The sequence below is a fragment of the Stenella coeruleoalba genome (genome assembly GCF_951394435.1).
Source record: "Stenella coeruleoalba genome assembly, chromosome: 6".
Lineage (NCBI taxonomy): Eukaryota > Metazoa > Chordata > Mammalia > Artiodactyla > Delphinidae > Stenella > Stenella coeruleoalba.
The window spans coordinates 53,242,520-53,261,634 of record NC_137151.1 but is presented as its reverse complement, the minus strand read 5'-3'; the positions used below and the strand labels follow the sequence as shown (position 1 = coordinate 53,261,634).

General features: G+C 34.8%; 1 long non-coding RNA gene across 3 annotated transcripts in view; it reads left to right on the top strand.

The window, feature by feature from the left end:
* LOC307187986 overlaps positions 1 to 19,115 on the top strand; it is a 325,306-nt gene that overhangs the window by 288,937 nt on the left and 17,254 nt on the right. For 2 of the 3 annotated variants that reach the window (XR_013828776.1, XR_013828778.1), the window contains one exon: positions 16,916 to 17,038. The exons of the other annotated variant lie outside the window; for it this stretch is intronic. This is a non-coding gene — a long non-coding RNA (uncharacterized lncRNA). The remainder of the gene's footprint in view (positions 1 to 16,915; positions 17,039 to 19,115) is intronic. 3 annotated transcript variants of the gene reach the window in all.

The window sequence follows — 19,115 nt, the reverse complement described above, 5'->3', positions numbered from 1 at the left end:
TTATATCTATATGATATAGACATATGCAGTCATCCCTTGGTATCCTTAGGGATTGTTTTAAGGACCCCCTGTGGATTCTGAAATTCACAGATGCTCAAATCCCTTATAGTTGGCCCTCCATGTCTGTGAGTTCTACATCCATGGATATGGAGGACGGACTGTATATTTATTGAAAAAAATCCATGCATAGGTGGGCCCACATAGTTTAAACCCATGTTGTTCAAGGGTCAACTATAATATATTTGCCAATAACAGCACGGACAGGTGGGTAGATGCAAAGCTGTATTAGGTCAATGAAATGACTACAGATGGAACCTTAAATCAATAAGAATAAATGAAGAGACTTAGAAATGATAAGTGAGAAGGTTAATATACAAATGTTATAAATACACATTTGCTCACATTTTTAGCTTCTTTAAAATGCATAAATTATATAAAATAATTTCCATGATGCATTGTTGGATTTATAGCAATTATAGATATAATATGTAGGATAATAATACCACAAAAAAAAGAAGTGAAAAGAGAATTGGACTATATAGGAATAATGCTTCCATATCTTACTGGAATTGTTGGCATAATATGAAGATGTTTCTTATGAGTCAGTATGTATATGGTAAGCCTGACATCAACCACAGAAGAAATAACTCATAAAATAGAATAAAAGATTAAAGAAATTAGAACACTCCATTAGAAAATATTTACTTAATGTTAAAGAAAGCAGTAAAGGAAGAATAAAGGGGAAATACATTAGAGATATAGAAAACAAAAAGTAAAATGGCAGGGCTCCCCTGGTGGCGCAGTGGTTGAGAGTCCGCCTGCTGATGCAGGGGACGCAGGTTTGTGCCCCGGTCAGGGAAGATCCCACATGCCGTGGAGTGGCTGGGCCCATGAGCCATGACCGCGGAGCCTGTGCGTCCGGAGCCTGTGCTCCGCAATGGGAGAGGCCACAACAGTGAGAGGCCCGCATATTGCAAAAAAAAAAAAAAAAAAGTAAAATGGAAAATGTAAATTCAACTGTATCAGTAATAACATTAAATATGAATAGATTCCAATCATAAGTCAGATATTGTCAGATAGGATGAAAAAAGACCCATCTATATTCTGTCTATAGGACACATAATTTAGAGTCAAAAGTAAAAATAGTTTATAAAAACAAAGTATGAAAAAAGGTATAGTATGCAAATAGCAACCATAAGAAAGTTGGAGTGGCTATACTAATTATAGACAAGATAAACTTTAAATAAAAAATATTACTAGACATAAATGGGGACATTTATAATAATAAAAGGATCAAGCCATCACGAAGATATGACAGTTATACACTTATATCTGCCTAACAACAGAGTACAAAAATACAATGAAAAGAAAATGACAGAAATGAAGGGAAAAATAGACAATGTAACAGTAATAGTCAGAGATTTAATACCCCACTCTTCAAAATGGATAGACCAAAGAGGAAGAAGATCAGTAAGAAAATAGAAGACTTGCACAGCATTTTAAGCAAAGTAGACCTAACAGATATCTATAGGACACTCCACCCCAAAACAGCAGAATATACACTCTTCTCAAGTGCACAAGGAACATTCTCCCTGATAGATAATATGTGAGGCCACAAAAATCTAATAAATTGAAAGGAATATAAATAATATAAGGTAAGTTTTCTGACTACAATGGAACGAAACTAGAAATAACACAAAGAAATTTGAGAAACTCACATACATGTGGAAATTAAACAACACAGTCCTAAATGCCCAAAGGGTCAAAGAAGAAATCAAAAGGGAAGTTAGAAAATATTTGAGATGAATGAAAATGAAGACACAATATACCAAAATATATGGGATATAGCTAAAGCAGTGACTAGAGGTAAATTTATAGCTGTAAATGACTAAAACAAAAAAAGAAGAATGCTCTCAAATCAATAGACTTATTTTCCACATTAAAACACTGAAAAAAGAAGAGGAAACTAAACCTAAAGTAAGCAGGAGGAAGAAAATAATAAAGTTTGGTATGGAAATTAATAAAATTGAAAATTTTAAAAAATAGAAAAAAATCAATGAAACCAAATCAGTTTTTTTAAAAAAAGATTTAAACATTGGCAAATCTTTACCTAGGTTGACCGAGAAGAGATAAGATTCAAACTACTAGAATCAGAAGTGAAAGAGGGAACAATACTAATGCCTTTACAGATAAAAATAGTTATGAGATACTATAAATTGTGTGCTAATAAATTTGATAACTTAAATGAACTGGCCAAATTCCTAAAAACAAACAAATACTGAAACTGACTCAAAAAGAAATAGAAAATTTCAACATATGTATATCAAGTAAGAAGATAGATGTGATAATTAAAAATTTTACCACAAAGAAAACCCCAGGCCAAAATCATTAGAGAAATGCAAATCAAAACTACAATGAAATATCATCTCACACCGGTCAGAATGGCCATCATCAAAAAATCTAGAAACAATAAATGCTGGAGAGGGTGTGGAGAAAAGGGAACCTTCTTGCACTGTTGGTAAGAATGTAAATTGACACAGCCACTATGGAGAACAGTATGGAGGTTCCTTAAAAAACTACAAATAGAACTACCATATGACCCAGCAATCCCACTACTGGGCATATACCCTGAGAAAACCAAAATCCAAAAAGAGTCATGTACCAAAATGTTCATTGCAGCTCTATTTACAATAGCCCAGAGATGGAAACATCCTAAGTGCCCATCATCGGATGAATGGATAAAGAAGATGTGGCACATATATACAATGGAATATTACTCAGCCATAAAAAGAAATGAAATTGAGCTATTTGTAATGAGGTGGATAGACCTAGAGTCTGTCATACAGAGTGAAGTAAGTCAGAAAGAAAAAGACAAATACCGTATGCTAACACATATATATGGAATTTAAGAAGAAAAAAAAAATGTCATGAAGAACCCAGGGGTAAGACAGGAATAAAGACACAGACCTACTGGAGAACGGACTTGAGGATATGGGGAGGGGGAAGGGTGAGTTGTGACAGGGCGAGAGAGAGTCATGGACATATACACACTAACAAACGTAAGGTAGATAGCTAGTGGGAAGCAGCCGCATGGCACAGGGATATCGGCTTGGTGCTTTGTGACCGCCTGGAGGGGTAGGATAGGGAGGGTGGGAGGGAGGGAGACGCAAGAGGGAAGAGATATGGGAACATATGTATATGTATAACTGATTCACTTTGTTATAAAGCAGAAACTAACACACCATTGTAAAGCAATTATACCCCAATAAAGATGTTAAAAAAAAAAAAAGAAAACCCCAGGCCCAGATGGCTTCACAGGTGGATTATACCAACCATTTAAAGAATAATTAATTTCAGTGCTTCATAAGCTCTTCACAAAACAGAATAGGAGAGAACACTTCCCATCTTTCTCTGAGGCCAGTATTACCCTGATACCAAAACCAGACAAATAACGCCAGAAGAACAGAAGACTACAGCCTAATATCTCTTATGAATATGAATGCAAAATTCCACAACAAAATACTAGCAAGACAAATCAGCAACATATAAAAAGTATTATACACCATGATGAAGTGAGATTTATCTCAGGAATGTAAGCTTAGCTTAATATCTGAAAATCAATGTAATAGTATACCATATCAGTAGAATAAAAAAATAAAAAACACATGTTTATCTTAATAGACATAGCATGCAAAAAAATGCAGAGAAAGCATTTGACAAAATCAGACACTCTTTCTTAATAAAAACATTCAACAAACTTGGAAGAAAAGAGAACTCCTTAACCTCATGAAGGGTAGGTACAAAACCCACAGCTTGCATCATACATAATAGTGAGACTGAACACTTTCCTCCTAAGATCAATAAGACGAAGACAATGTCTATTTCCCTTACTTCTATTCAACATTGTATTAGAGATTCTAGCCAGGGTAATTAGGCAAAGGAAAGAAAATAAAAAGCATATATGTTGAAAATAAGAAATAAAACTATTGGTATTCACAGATGACATGATCTATTTATAGATAATCCTAAAGAATCACTGAAATTTATTAATTTTTAATGAGTTCAGCAAATTATTAGGATTCAAGATGAATATATGTAAAATCAATTGTATTTCTGAGTACTTCCAATGAATAATTTGGAAATAAAATTAAGAAAACATTTTCATTTACCATTGCATCAAAAAGAATTAAATGCATAAGGATACATATAACAAAAGTAGCGCAAATTTTATACTCTGAAAACTGCAAGAAACAAAAGGAGATTTACATGAATGGAAAAACGTCCCATGTTCATGGATTGGAAGACTTGACATTGTTGAGATGGCAGTACTCCCCAAACTGATCTACAGATTCATGGCAATCCTATAGAATCCCAGCTGGGTTCTTTTTAGAAATTAGCAAACTGTACTTAAAATTCATATGAAATTGCAAAGGACTCAGAATAGGCAAAACAACTTGAAAAATAAGCACAAAATTTGAATACTCAAAAATTACTACAAAGCAACAGTAATTGAGACACTGTGATACTCACATAAGGATAGACATATAGGTCAATGAAATAGACTTGAGAATAGAGAAATAAATCCATATATTTATGGCCTACTGATTTTGACAAGGAGGCTAAGACCATTTAATGGGGAAAGAATTGTGTTTTCAACAAATGGTACGGGAAACTGGATAATGATGTACAAAAAATGAAATTGGACTTTTCTCATACCATATACAAAAAGTAACTCAAAATTTTTGAAAGACATGGCCTAAATACTAGAGCCAAATATATAAACGTCTTGGAAGAACTATATAGGTAACTCTGGATGACTTTATATTTGGCAATAAATTCTTATTTATGACAACAAAATATGAATAGCAAAAGGAAAAAATAGATAAATTGGATTTCATCAAAATTAAAATCTTTTATGCTTCAAGTGACACCAAATGCCTCAACTGTTTCATTCTTGTTTGTAGTGTCTGTCCTCAAGATTCTGTCAGTCTGAATATTTGGATGCACAGACAATTGGACATAACACAAAGTGTAATGAAGTAAATGCTCTCACAGAGAATCAAAGAAGCTCATAAACAGAGGATGAGGAAACACAAAATACTGCTTGGAGGAGGGATTCTGCTTGGGGGGTTGTCGTAATGGCCATGAAACAACTCTGAAGCATAAGTAACATTTCAAAAATATAATTTTATCTGGCAGTTATTTTCTGTCTTTCCAGTTTAGAATGATACAGAAAATTAATTATCATAAGGAGCTTAATAGAAGGTAGTTAGTTGTAGCTAATGTCAGAGAATAATTTTACTGTATTTAATCTTAAAATATAATAAATATATTAAAAAGTAATAGTAATAATTAGAATAGCATTGTACTGGAACAAAGATCAAGAGACAGATCAGTGAATTCATCACCCAGAAATATGTTCAAGTACAGGTGGGAATAGAGCATCTCTTATCAGTGGGGAAAAGACAAATTTGTAAATGAAAGGATGATAGAATAAAAGCATTTGAGCAAAAAGAAGTTTAAGCTGGATCTCTAATTATCATTTACGAAATAAATTCTTGGTGGATAAAAGGTCTAAATATAAAACACTCAATCCAAACAGTACTTGGAAAAACATAGGTAAGTGTGGGAAAAGAATAGAAATACTGTTTTATCTTTTATTGTAAAATGTATTGGACTTTTTATTGATTGTTTCTTTTGCTGTGCAGAAGATTTTTAGTTTGATGTAGTCCCACTTGTTGGTTTTTGCTTGCGTTGCTTGTGCTTTTGGTGTCATATCCAAAAAATAACTGTGAAGACCAATGCCAAAGAGATTTGTCCCCATGTTTTCTTCTAGGAGTTTTATGGCATCATATCTTATGTTTAAGTTTTTAATCCATTTCAAGTTAATTTTTATTAGTGGTGTAGAATAGGGGTCCGATTTTATTTTTCTGCATGTGGTTATCCAGTTTTCCCAACACCATTTGTTGAAGAGACTATCCTTTCCCAATTGAGTGTTTGTGGCTCCCTTGTCAAATATTATTTGACCATTTATGTGGGGGTTATTTCTGGCTCTCTACTCTGTTCCATTGTTTTATGTGTTCATTTTCATTCCAGTACCATGCTGTCTTAATTACTATATCTCTGTAGTATAATTTGAAATCAGAAAGTTTGATGCCTCTTTGTTTTTCTTTCTTAGGATTACTTTGGCTACTCAGGGTCTTTTGTGGTTCCATACAAATTTTAGGATTGTATTTTCTATTTCTGTGAAAAAGACCGTTGGAATTTTGATAAGAATTACATTGAATCTATAAATGGCTTTGGGTAGTATGGACATTTTTAACAATAGTAATTCTTCTTACAGAATGGGAGAGAGTATTTGCAAATCATATATTGGATAAGGAATTAATATCTAAAATACATAAGGAACTCATACAACTTGTTAAGAAAAATACCAAATAATCCAATTAAAAAATGGACAAAGAAACTGAGTAGACATTTTTCCAGATAAGCCATCCAAATAGCCAATTCAGGTACATGAAAAGATGTTCAACATTATTAATCATCAGGGAAATACAAATCAAAACCACAATGAGATACCACCTCACACCTATTAGAATGGCCATAATCAAGAAGACAACAACAACAAGTGTTGGTGAGGATCTGGAGAAAAGGGAATCCTTGTTCACTGTTGGGGGGAATGTAAATTCGTTCAGCCACTATGGAAAACAGTATGGAAATTCCTCAGAAAATTAAAAATAGAACTATATGATCCAGCAATTTCACTTCTGGGTATATATCAAAAGGAAATAAAAACAGGATATCAAAGAGATTTGTGCACTCCCTTGTTTATCACAGCATTAATCGCAATATCCAAGATAGGGAAACAGCTTAAGTGTCTGTCAATGGATGAACAGATAAAGGAAATGTGGTATTATATATGCAAGGAATACTCTTCCACCATGAGAAAGAAAGAAATCCTGCCCTTAGTGACAACATGGATAGACCTGGATGGCATTATACTAAGTGAGACATGCCAGACAGAGAAAGTCAAATAATATCTGATATCACTTTGATATATCTGGAATCTGAAAAAGCCAGACTCAGAAACAGACTAAAATTGTGGTTACAAGCTGGGAGGTGGGGGATTGGGAAGATGTTATTACAGGTCACAAATTTTCAACTAAAAGATGAATGAGTTCTGGAGATCTAATGTACAGCATAGTGATTATAGTCAACAATACTTCAAGTTGTTAAGATGCTAGATTGTAAATGTTCTCACCACAAAAAAGGAATGATAATTATGGGAAGTGATAGAGGTGTTAGTAATGCTAGGGTAATAATCATATTGCAATGTATAAATGTATCAAATGAACATGTTGAACACCTTAAATTTATACAAAGTTTTATGTCAATTATATCTCAATAAAAATAAATTAATATAAAAATAAAATGAAATAGATTACGCATAAGAGATCTAATTACAAAAAAAATTTTCAACCGAACTTTAGGAAGAAGATATACGTAAATTTTGTCTTTATAATTTTAAAGAAAGTAACTTATAAGCATGTCAAAAAGGCCAAGAAGCTATTATCTCTTGGTCTATTGTGATATCCTCATAAATGTTCTCCGTGCTACAGCCTTCGTTCTCATCCTCTATAGTCTATTCTCTGTAGTGCAGGAAGAATGATCCCTTAAAAGTAAATCAAATACCCTGCTAAAAATCTCCCAGTGGCTTCTCACATCACAGCCTACAAAGTGCTACCTGGTTTGATACCTGCTACCTCTCTGACCTCATCTACTACTACTTACATTTCACTCATTGACTTGGCCTCTGGCCTCTTTGTCACACTTAGCAGGATCCTGTGTCACTTGCTGTTTCCCTGCTTGGAAGGCCTGTCCCTGTGTGGTTCACTCTTTTACTTCCTTCTGGGGTCTGATTAAATGTCACCCTCTCAAAGAGGCATTTCTCAATTGCCTTACGTAAATGGGCAGCTGCACACCCCTCAACACTTTTTGACTATTTCTCCCCTTATCCTTTGCACAACATAGGAATCACCTTAAAATGTAAGGTGATATGATAAATGATATGGTTTCTGTGTATCTTCCTCATCAGTAAGATTCAGAACATTAAAAAAGTGTGATGGTCCGCAGGGTTGGCAAGGGTTGGGGAGAATAGGAACATTTACACAGTCTTGGTGGTCGGGCATGTTGGTAAACTAGGTTAGAAGGCAATTTGGAAATATTTATTAACATTTTAAATGCTCATCTGTTGCACTTTTAGAACTCTTTAGGCTGAAAAACTCACACAAGAATCCAGCATTTACTTACGACCATTTTATTCCTTGACATAGTGGAAAGATGGAACCAACTTGAAGGTCCTAATGATACATCCATTCCCTGAAACAGCACACTGGCATATTTATTCAGGTCTCTGTTCACATTTTCGCTCCTGCCTCCTTGATCACCCTCTCTAATGTATGCTCCACATTTTGTTTTGTCTCCTAATGTGTAAGAAACACTTAAATATTTATTAAAAGGAGTTTATCAAAACTGTTATGAAAAGATAGTCATAGTATGTTGTCAAGAGCACAAAACAAGTCATAGATACCTTCAAGAATATAAACCAATCAGTGAACAATGATTCCTTCAGAAGAGTAGAATAGGGAACTAAGCTCTTTTGCTTTATATCACACTCAACTATTTGCTTTATTTTTTTAACAAGGAGCATGAGTTTATTTGACACTTTAAATTATCCAATAACAACAAAGTGTTGACCTTATCTTTAAAATAGTTGGCAAAATTGTAATTACTGATATCCTTCAACAATTTCAAATTGGGTTTGGTATTTGGGATTATAATTTTATTTCATGACATTTTCTTTCTAGAGAGTGTATGTGAATGAGGGAGGGCATGTGCACACAAGTGCAGTGAGAGTACGTGTGAGCTTGCATACATGTGTATGCATGTGAGGTGTTGCTTCTCTCTCTGTTCCCATTTGAAAGGTATGGGACACTTTGGGTTCAAACACGAAGGAGTTTTGATGCACATAGGGGAAAGGAACACCCTAACTTTTCCATTTATTATTCCTGCAACCATCCTCACCCTCCCATCACAAATGCAGTATTTTTAATTGAGAAAATGAAAGTTGACAGCATGTGTTCAGTATTCCAATAAGGCCCTATTAATTTAAGAAACTGGTATTATAATCCATATTTTCTCCATATTGTTATTCTGTATTTATCTAGCTGAAATTTATGCTGTGCCAACACATTTTGTATTTTAAGACAATTTTAGAATATGAAGGACTTAATGTAAAAATCAGTTATTTTGCTGTGTCGTGCCAGAAAATTCCAAAGAAGTCAGAACTAGCTGCTCTAAACTTCAGAAGAGATGATTTTAACCCAAACTTGAAAAGCACTCTTGTTTGTAGTGTAAGAAAATAGGCTTTAACTACAACAGAGCTATGTTGTATAATAATCTGAAAAGGAAAAGACTGAAGATTTTTAGGCTGGTAGATTGTAATTACCTAATTGGAATATTAATTCCATTTGTCTTCCTTGGAAGGATGTTTCATCTTTTGTTTAACTCCTTGGTAGTACAACCAATTACTGAAAACAGGATGTGCCTACTTAAAAAAATTCCAATTCCCAGCATTGAGGAGCAAATTCACATTTACTATTAATTGTTTTCATTGAAACTGGGTACCCCAGAAAACCAAAACAGCAAGTGGTAATATTAATAATTTTTAAAACACTCACCATATTGTGCAATAAGTAAAACAGAAAATATGTTTCAGGGTTTTGGTTTGCTTCCCCAGAACTGAGACTACTAAAAGGGAATGAGTTAGTTGTACTTGTCAGTTCCATTCCATCTTACTTTGTGAAATGTACAGAGTTGGTACAAGGCTCATATATTTACTGGACACTGTTCCACTGAAAATGCTGAAGTCCACATACTCACCCACCCATGTGAGCTACGTCAGCATTACTCAAATAGACAACTTCTCCCTTTGACTTGTTTCTGTAATGATAACAGTATCCTCGGTATGGAATTCAACACACCTATTGCAGTCAAATGTCAAAGGAGAGAAAAAAGAGGTCACTTTAGCATTTTGGAATAAGGTGTTAAAAAATTCTTTGAAAAATTATTATCTGATTGAATCAAAGACTAGAAGAGATGGTATCATGCTTTCAATCAGGTCTGTGTTTATATTCTCCTGGACAGTAGAAAATATGCCCAATTATTAACTTATACACAAAAAGATTTCACAGACTCTCCTATGAATTCTAGTGGTCAGATGTACAGGAGACCTGTTATTTACTTAATGTATTTATTGATGTTCCACAGTTCTACAAACTGGCGAGAGAATATTTTACTTCATCATTTCTCTTGGGATGCTGCCATTTTGAAGGAACTAGAGCTGTCTCTGATGTTCTATTTTGTGCTTATACCCCCAAACCAACAAAGACTCTTAGAGAATTCTCTTTATAATTTGCCATGCTTTAAGCTTTCATTCTGTGATTCATTAGCCAAACCTTTTCTAAACATTAGAGGATTTAGTTCTTTGTATGTCTTAGGATTGTGTATTTATTTCAACTCTATCTCTTCTTTATAATGAGTGCACATGAATATCTTATATGTGAAACTTCCCGTATGTAGGGATGGTGTCTATTATTTATTCTGTATAGAAGCCAGCACAGTTCTTATATACATGTTTTCTGATGATGCTGCTGAAGAGGGAGAGGAAGATGACACCAGATTAAATGTGGCCAAATATTCTCAGAATGAAAGATGCTTGCTTCAGTTTATGCTCCTCTTAGGTTAGATGGGAGAAGCATCGGTTGAAATCATGGTATGCAAGTCATGTAGCTGTAGTTGCTAAAAAAAGTCAGGGCTTGACTTGGTAACAAAGGCCCTACTTTTTATTTTATTTAATATTTTTTAGATTTATCCTTTATATTTGTCCCGATATCCTGTTTCTGAAATCTGTGTTTTTGATAACTCTCTAAAATTTGTGAAATCTTGAAATTCAAGAAGTATGTCTTCAGATCATTCAAAGGACAAAATGTGAGTGAGAGATTAATGCAGTAGCACATTTGCTTTCTGAATGTTGCCAGTCCATTCTTCTACATTCATGTTGTGTTATGATTGTTCAGCTGATTATCCACTGAATTGCTTTGGCAATCAGCCCCTATTATTTCCTTACCAATTGCTCTAACATCAATCAAGATAGTCTAGATTTATGATGTGAAGACAAACAACCCTAACATCTCAGTGGCTAGGTCAGTTTTTTTCTGCTGCTTAAAATTTACTTCCAATTCAATAGCTTAAAACGACATACATTTATTATCTCACAGTTTTCATGAATCAGAAGTATGAGCGTAGTTTACCAGAGTTTTTTTGCTCAGAATCTCACAAGGCTGCAAGCAAGATGTTGACCAGGCTGCATTCCTTTCTAGAGATTAGGGTACTCTCCCAAGTTCATGTCATTGTTAGCAGAATTCAGTGCCTGAGATGGTAACACTGAGGGTCCAGCTCTTTTGCTAGGTATTAGCTAGGGAATACCCTTAGGACCTAGAGGCCTCCCAGAGTTGCTTGCCACAGTGTCCTTTCCTTGGGCAGTTCATATCCTAGCAGCTTCCATCTTCTAGGCCTGAAGGAGAGTCTCTCCTCTGTGGTCTATTAAAGCAGAGTCTTTTATATTGTAACAGAGTCCCTTGCCACAAAGCATAACCTATTCAAGGGGTTAATTGTCCCTTCACCTTTGCCATATTCTTTTGGTAAGAAGCAAGTCCTAAATTCTACCTGCACTCAAGGAGAAGGGGTTATACAAGGGTGTGACTCATTAGGACTCACTTTAGGATGTGCCTGCCACAGTGGTTTAACAAAACCAAGGGTTTGTTTCTTATGCATGCAAACTCTGCTGCAGTATTGAGTAACTATGCAGGGCAGCTTTCCTCCATGTGGAGACTCAGCCATCCAGGCTGACTCAGTCTTGTGACACTCACATCTCACATCAGATCGTGATCACTGCAGCAAGGGAACAGAGTGCCAGAGAGCCTCACACCAAGAGTTAAAATTATCACATACACTTATAATCAATGGGCCAAGACTAGTCACAAGTCTCCACTTAAGTGTAAAAGGATGGGATGTTTGATTTTCCCAAATGCCTGAGAGGAGAGAAAACCAGGTATGAGTGAGCAATCACGGTTTCTATCACAGTTATCCTAAGAAATGTTCCTTAAGATTTTTGATAGTGTATATGTGAACTTATTTGACTTGTTACAGACTGAAATGTGTGCCTTCAAAATTCATATGTTGAAGCTCTAACCCCCAATGTGATTATAGGAGCTAGGCTTTTAAAAAGGTAATTGATATTAAATGAGGTCATAAGGGTGGAGCTTAATCCAATGACCAAGGTCCTTATAAGAAGATGAAGATAAACCAGGGATACACATGCATAGAGGAAAGACTGTGTGAGGACATAGCCAGAAGGTGGCTGTCTGCATGCCAAGGAGAGAGACCTCAGGAGAAACAAAACCTGCTGACACCTTGATCTTGGACTTCCAGCCTCCAGAGCTGTGAGAGAGAAATTTCTATTGTTTAAGCCACCTGGTCTGTGGTATTTTGTTATGGCAGTTCTAGCAAATTAATGTAACACAAAAGAAAAAGAAATGTAATTAGCCTAATATTTAAAGCATTATTAACTTACTTTCACCCATTTGCTTATTGATTTGGTAGCCATCCTGTAAATTACATTTGTTTGTTTGTTTGTTTTTAAATTCCAATTCTACAGATCAGGAGGAAGAGACTCTCAAGAGGAAATGTAATTTATACAAAGTTACCTAGTTAACCAGTGGATCAAACTCAGTACAATGTTTACTTTGTGTTCTGGGGTAATTCAAATTTTCAGTAATGAGTTGTCTCAGGCAAAACTATTTATTTAAGAAGCCTATAAACATTGGCCTTTGGCCATAGAAGAACTAAGCTTGCTACCTTAGTTTTATTAAGACTTGCCCCATGGAAACTTCAATTTAATTGAAAATTCCCATGCAGCATTTATTTTAACAACAGCAGCTTGGGGTTTAACTAAGTTTTCAAATTTCCTGTGGTGTGGAAAACAATATTTGAGGCACCTACTTGTAGCAACAATATTTCCTAGTGCTATTATTAGGGTACACCTGTTAATGGCCAGATTTCTACGAGTGGAATAACCAAATATCTCAGTTTGGGCAGTTTTTGTTAGTAAAACTGCAAATATGGCTGGGGGTGTAAATTCTTCTTCTGCAAAATATGGGATTGTTTAAATAATAAGGGAATACCCCCACCCCCTATAAAGTTTTGATCTTGTTTAAGTGCACTCTTCCACAATGTGGGCAATCATGAGTTTCCGTGGTACATTTAACATAATTAATATATGTGTTTGTATTGGCAAGAATCTGTCCTCATTCCTGTTTGTTTATCATGCAAATCTTACTCACCTTCCTACCTGTTTTCTTTACTGGCTATTGGCATCTGTCCTTAAAGTATACTTTAGTTCATTGAATAGTCAGTGCATAAAATTTGCTAAAATGCACAGAGCTCATTCATGATCATAAACAATGTTTTTTCTCTGTCTCTTTTCCTATTGTCCAAAACAGTTTAATATATTTTGCCTGAAGTCTTTGTTTTAATACATATATTTAGTGTCACTTGGTTATAGATTTCATGAGATTTTCTAATAGCCTTACAGTGTAACTCTTCCAATCCAAACCACTGCATCCCAATCTTATTTTCTATATTTGAGGTGTGTTTGTTTTGCTTAATTAGGATAGAAGTACATTTTCTATCCCCTGCCACCATCACCACAATGAGCCATTCCAAGTCACTTTGGTGTCTATTCGAAGATTCAATCAGCTGTACCCCGTACCAGAACATCATCTGAGGTCCTGGTCGAGTCTCATGCTACACCCATCAAAACTCCCAGGTTTTGTTTCAGTCTGAGCTGATGACACTCTACAAATTCAGATCCACCTCAGGCTTTCCCCAAAGAGCGCCAGAGAGTGGTTAGCCACCATTTTCCAACTAATTCTATGGAGGTTTATGTGCTGGAGGATTTGCTTTAGGTTAACAGACTGCTGCAGTGTTAATAAAAATATACGCAAAACTGCACACACAGTCTTTTTTTTCTTAAATAAGTGCCCATTAAAAATAACTATATGATAATTAATGAGGAAGGTAGGTAGTACAGTGTAGATGGTTTGTCAATATTGTAGTGAGGTCATTCATCTGTGGAGCAGTGATATTCACCTACTTTCTCCTTTGCTTCAGAGATGTAGAGTTAATATTTCACTTCTGATTTTAGATACTTTCTCAAGCATTATTTTAAACAGGTAAACAGGGACTACTTCCAAGATAAAGAAAGTCCCCATTCTTTGATGAAGAATTCATAATGAAGGGAATCCTCATTCCAAATGGACTTCTGTAAGCCATCATTCCCCTGAAACTAATGTTCCTAAGTATGTGGGGAGAACTAGTTAAGGAATGTTAAATTAAGTTGTAACATACTTAGAAACATGGGCGATGTGTATATGGCACTAGTTTACTTTAAAACACTCCCTAATGACCTTTACAAAAATAATACGATAGCAATTTAAGATGAATATTTACAGTAGGTGGAAATAGTTCCCAAGTGCTAATTCCCAAACCCTTGTTTGTGAAACGTCCTGATTCTTTGATCTATATTTTTGTTAGGCTTCCTCAGGCAGAGATGGGCAAGATTGCCAAGACGATATCTTACTTGAGAACAGACAGTACCTGCAGCGCTTAAGTGGGAGGAATCAAGTAGTCCAGGTTACTAAAAAAAAAAAAAAAAAAAAATACGCTTGATTCGTCACATGATAGCACGTGCATTGAAACAACTAGGTACACTTGAAGAAAGCCCGAAAATATGTAAGAGCAAAGAGATTATATCTGTTAAGTGAAAAATCTGCAAATAGTAACACTTGGTACTTTTATATTAAAAGTGCTATTTTTAAAAAATTAGTTGTATTTGTTGATGAATATTGTCTTTTCCGTGGATATCTCTCTATTCAGGTCTTATGTACTTGTAAGTTGTGGGGAAAATATTTTAAATCAAAACTGTAAAATAAGCATAGATAGAGAGCTAACATGAGGATTTTTACTTCATTTACATTCATTACATATTATGAGTTTAATTACCTTCCTCATATAATACTGGTATGATGGAAAGATGCTGAAGAAGGCGTACTTCTGTGATGATTTTATTGATTGTGACTGATGGATGGCATCAACATTTCATAGTGAAGAATCATGGTTTTGTTACATCAGGAAAATTAAATTGGGAGAGTTATTTTCTTTCCCAGTGATAGTGGCAGTTAGAATATTTCACCTGTAATGAGATGTGTGCGTTATGTGCCATCGTGAACCACGGCTCAGCCATTAAATATATGTAAATGAAGAGAAACACAAGAGAGCCTGGGCATAATAACATGCAGAACAGAGAAATGGATCCTGGAAAGTGATTAATTTATTTGATGATGCCTCAAGTGAGGAATTTTAGGTCACAAATGAAGTGACAGAATGACAAATTACCATTTTAAAGAATTTACTGGGCATCATTACTGAACAATTGTCAGGTAGTTTATGGTGGCTGAGGAGATGGTATAAATATAGATCTTTTCCTTATCTGAGATGAATTATTAATCACCTTTTTAAAAATCTTTGTGAGTGATGGTTGGCTATCTGATTGGAAATAATGTGTTCTACAATTTTAACTAAATTCTAATATGATATGTAACAGGAATCTTTACAATTAAAGTCTCAGTGGAGAGTGGTAGGAGGTTTACAGTCAATTGCAGTTTTAATGTGATAGAAGAGGATGAATCCACTAGCATTTTTCAATAGATTTTCTTAGGTATATTATCCCTGCTGTGATGTTATTCAAATGTTTACAGTTTATTTTCATTTGAAAAATGACATTCAGATACTTAAATTGTTTTCCTTGGTTTATTAGTTAATGAAAATGAAATTCTAGTAATTACTATAGTTTTGCAGCATGCCACATTATTTAAAGTGAAGTGACTGCCTTTGTCAGCGGCATTATAAATATCATCTTCCTGTATTTTGGTCAATTTTTGTTTGTTTTATCTATGTCATGTCCCTTCTCTGTCTATATGTCACTGTGTCTAATACCAGTAAGAACTGGAGTACAGGAGACAAAGTCAGAATTTGAAATAAAGACGTTTTCTCAAGTTTCTTTTTATGTTTGGATAATTAAACACACACTAACCTACTTTGTGCATGGCACTAACAACACCAAAAATAAAAACAAAACTTGACAGTAAGAGGTACACTGAAAAATCTAAACACATTTTAAAATGTCTGTTTGTGTCAGGCTACCTAAAGCAGAGTTTATACATCTGCTCATATATGATCAGCCTCTTAGATCAAATGTACTTGCTATTACAAAGTTCCTTATACTTTGATCAGGATTAAGGAAAGGGGTTGTTTCTTAAACATTGTATGTTAGTTATTTAACAGAGTGGAAATGTCTAGAGAACTATTTTTAACAAGCTTGTTTCTAAAGCAAGCAAAGAACAGTTGCAGTTTTGCCTTTGAGATGGGAAGGACCTAAATGACTAATCTTTCACCTGGAAGAAGGCTTGAGATTTTGCTCCTTTTACATTAATATGTGCACCTCCTCATTTTAATCTTGATTCATTCTGAGAGTATATGAAAATTTTAAATAAGTATTCCCTGTGTTACCCATGACATCTAACATTGCTGAACTGGCAAGAAATTTAAATTTTGAATATACATGCTACTTTTTAACAAATTTTGTTTTTACTTTTCCCCTCAACCTTGGTAAAATTTTACTGAAACTTTGTCATTAAAAAAAGAATCCAAAAAGAATGTTTGCTGTTAATTTCAGGGTCCAGTCTCTACATGGAGCTGATTTTAAGGACCATCTTGGCAGTGCTGCTTCTGCGTGGTGCATTCCTTTTCCACAAAGCATGCTCCTGTCTCCCCTGCTATATGTGATGGCACCTTTCAGGTCAGTCCACTCCTGCATTTCTCCTTTAGAGACAACCCTCACCTTTCCCTTTTCCTTTATTCTTGCTTGCCACAGAAAATATAAACATGCAAACAAATGAGTGAGGGCATGCTCCTCAGAGGAAAATTCAAATACTGTATGAAATAATATAGAGATTGGACTTGTTTAAGCCAGCACAGTTCAGAGCAATCAAGAATGTATCAGAGGAGAGAATCACTGCTTTATGTGAACTGAGCGCTTCTGCCACACTTTAAATACCTTTCGTCTTCTGCCAGCTTGCATCAGCTGTCAGAGGGAGTCACAAAAAGGAAATGAAGATGCCTTGAACTCTAAAGCATTGAGAGAGCAAAAGAAAGGATTCCTAAGTAGAATAGTGAAGAATAGATTTTAAATGAACATACAGACATGGAAAAGGAGATGCCTTATGCAGTTAAAAAGACTATGATTTTTGGCTCTTAGCATGATTCAAGAGTATGCTACAGGAAGAAAAGGAACACTTGATTAACGGAAATGGCAATGAGTGGTCACTGTGCCACGTGTTGGCTATGCCCTTAATAGTCTCAAAAACTGGTGAGCAGTTTTGGGCCACAAAAAAACATCCAGACATTTTTCCCGATTCTACAAATTGAGATTTGTGAGGAATTTTATCATACCAGAATGACTTAATTATGCTCATTTCTTCTTTTTCTGTTGGAGTTGGTTTATTCCAGGACCAGCGCCTCTTCTGCTTTTTCCCTACAAATCCTTGCATTGATATGACATTCCTCATATCAAAAGGAAATCCAGCCACATAAGTTCCAGAAACCTTCTCCCTACTGCCTATTTCCCCAACATTCTGTTATAAAAATTTTCAAACACGTAGAAAGTAAACATCCATGTATTCACTACCTAGATTCAGTAGATACTTGGTATTTCTCTATATTCATTTTATCACATAGCTAACCATCTACCATCCAACCAACTTGTAAATTTGTAATTTTTAAATGTATTTCCAAGTAAATTTCAGACATTACATTTCCCCTAAATAATTCAACATGACTATCATGCCTAGACTTTAATATTTATTTTTGGATTTTTTCCCTTGAAGTAAATTTTACATCCAATGGAATATATACTTGTTGAGTTTCGATAAACACATGCATTTGTATAACCCAACCCCTTATCAAGATATAGGACATTATTCTCACCCCAGAAAATTCCCACATCTCCCTCCCAATCAATACCTTACCTCCACCCACAAAAGAGGAAACTGCTGTTCTTTTTTTTTCCAACAAAAATTAGTTTTGCCTGTTTTAGAACTTCATATAAAATGGAATCATATAGGATATACTACTTTGTGTCTGGCTTCTTTAACTCTGCACATTTTTTTAGATTCGTCCATGTTGTTACATGTATCAGTAGTTTATTTTCATGGATGAGTAATATTATATTTTCTGAATGTACTCCAGTGTACTCATCTCTTCTGCTATTAATGAACAGTTGGGTTATTTCTGATTTGGGGCTATTAGGAATATAGTAGCTATGGACATACTTTTATGAATATACATTTTTATTTCTTTTGGATCAGTATCTATGGGTGGAATTGCTGGCTCACAAAATATATGGTTATTATAAGAAACTGACAGAGTTCATTTCTACAAAATTATTGTGTTTTATATTCCCACCAACAATAAATATAAAATTCTAGTTGTTTCACTTTCTTGACAACATCTGATGTTGTCAGTCTTTTTATTTTAGGCTGCTTTGCGTTTTTACTTTTCTAGTTTTCCCCTCCTCTCTTCTATGTCTTCAATCACTCTCTCCAGGATTTTTTTTTTTAATCGACCTTTTGACCAAATGTCTCCTCTAGCTGCCAAATTATTTCTCTACTCTATTTAACAACTAAGCTGCTTCATTTTATCAATGAAACTACCTTTACTTTATCACTTGAAAATTCCTGACTTTCAGATGCTGGGGTTCCTTAACCCTTAGTGCTGAGTCCTCTTAGTTCTAACTATGCACCTTCTCCCAGGAGAATCATGTTGATTCTCATGCATTTCAAGTCGACCTATATGCAAGCAATTCTCAAATTTGTATC